General features: G+C 38.4%; 1 pseudogene; it reads right to left on the bottom strand.

Moving 5' to 3' along the window:
* Nucleotides 1–706: 706 nt before the first annotated feature.
* Nucleotides 707–2,223, bottom strand: LOC111287716 (flavonol 7-O-rhamnosyltransferase pseudogene; annotated as a pseudogene).

Below are 2,223 nucleotides of genomic sequence, written 5' to 3'. Positions count from 1 at the left end.
TCTAAATAACATTTTCCTCTAGATAAAGTCTTAAAATTTGATCTTGTGTATAGATTATATCCTAAATTTTAGTTTAAACCTTAATTAAATATATCTTGTTTAATTGAATAAATGGCAAAGATAATTTTTTATGATATCAAATTCTAGTTGGAATCATTTTTTTTTTTTTTTAGTAATATAGTTAGGGTTATTTCCAAGTTTTGCTTGGGTCTAATTCTTTTATTAGATAATTTGAGGATACACTCGTCGATATCAACATGATACATTCAAAATTTTGCTCTTAAAATACTCTTTACTTATACCAATTAACATATCGTTTGTTCAAGAAAAATAAATTATAAATAAGGGCGACGAACCCAAAATGACAAGATTTTCTTATCAAATAAAAACTTTTAATAATTATTAAAATCAAATTCAAAAGCCTGAATTGAAAGAACATTAAAATTTTGGATCCTTAATTGGTATAAAGATTTATTTTTTGGTTTTGTGGAAAAATCAAGTCCCAAAAGTTGGTTCTAGATTCTTTTTATAAAATGCATTTTATTCATTCAAAGAAGCAGGCATTACAAACTTTGTTTTTTAATTCGTAATTTACCTTTAAACCCTTTATTCTAATAATTATTGGGTTGAAAAACATATTATCTGCAAAAGCTCGTTCAAATCCTGAATGTCTAAGCATCCATTCCAACAACATGTCAAAGATCAGTAGGCTAAACATTACAAACTTATTATTTCAAACATTGTAAAACTAAGACATTACACACTTAATATATATCAGGAGCAAAACACTTAACTAGTAAGTCCGAAAGAAACTATAGTTCCTAGGGATTAGATTTTTTTTTTTTTTTGCTTTTAGATTTATTTTGTTGTACTAAGTACATGTACTAAGTACTTAAGCAAGATAATTCTTCTGCCAGTACATCAAGAGATTTATAGGAACTCCCACCTTCTTTGATGGCATCCAAGGCAGATCGCTGCAACTTCATGGCTTGAATTCTCTCTGGCCGTGCTGTTTTCACCGAATCAGCCAGGATTTGAGCCAGTTTGGTTGCATCGGGGACAGTCTCTAAACCCTCACAAACTTTGATTGCAGCTCCTAATTCATCAACAAGTAGCTTGGTGTTGTTAAAGTGGTCAGCTTGCATTGGCCAAGCAAGCAACAGTACTCCACCAAGGATCCCTTCCAGGGTTGAGTTCCATCCGCAATGAGTCAAGTAAGAACCAACCGCACGATGTCCCAGGATCGCAACTTGAGGTGCCCAACCTTTGATTACCAGCCCCCTCCCAGCCACTCGATCTTCAAACCCTTTGGGAATAACCAGGCTTTGGTTGTCCCCGTTCGATGGAATCTTGACAGTCCAAATGAAACGGACTCCACTCGTCTCCAATGCGGAGGCCACTGCCTCCATTTGCTCGTTGCTCAAGCTGATTTGAGTTCCGAACCCCACATAAACAACAGACTTATCAACATCACAAGAGTCAAGCCATGCTATTACTTGATCATGGAGAGTGGAACTTGGTCTCTGATCTTTCTCACTATGTACCATGTTCGGAGCTTTATTGATCCGTGGCAAAGGCCCCACGGCCCAAAGCCTATCGTGTTTGATGAAATCTTCCTTGATGAAATTCATTTTTTCACCATCCAATTCTCTAAACGTGTTGAAGATGATCCCCCAGCTCTGCATACACCCAATAAAAATCTCTCCAGGCAAGCTAACAGCAGGGTCTTTACCATATATAAACCATGACAACACTGTATTTGCGTTAAGAGCACTGAACCCAATGTTGGGGATGTTGAGATGAGACGCTAGCTTATTGACCCAACAACAAAGGAACAAATCAGTGATAATAGCCACTGGAGGCGACGGGTGACTCCGAAACCAGTCAACCAAAGGATCATGAAGTTTACTAAAAGCAGTCACCATGTGGGGAAGCAAGTGTATGGTGACATTTTCAATGTTCTCAACTCCGACAAGGATGGGGGAGTGAGTTGGGAAAGGAAGGACTAGCGGTTGAATGTTGGGAGAGTGTAAAGAAAGAATAGTGTTAAGATAATGAAGCATTTCAGGTGTGACTACGACAGTCGCTGTCAGGCCACGGAGGAGGAGCTGGTTGGTTAGGTCCAAATGGGGAAGAAGATGGCCCGCAGCTGGGAATGGGATGATCAAGATATGGGCGCCGCCTTTGCCATGGCCTTTCTCCATCTCAGGCGCTTTGATATGC

The sequence above is a fragment of the Durio zibethinus genome, chromosome 4 (assembly GCF_047325235.1).
Source record: "Durio zibethinus cultivar Kanyao isolate XHJ-2024 chromosome 4, ASM4732523v1, whole genome shotgun sequence".
Lineage (NCBI taxonomy): Eukaryota > Viridiplantae > Streptophyta > Magnoliopsida > Malvales > Malvaceae > Durio > Durio zibethinus.
This window is presented reverse-complemented; position numbering and strand designations above follow the sequence as displayed.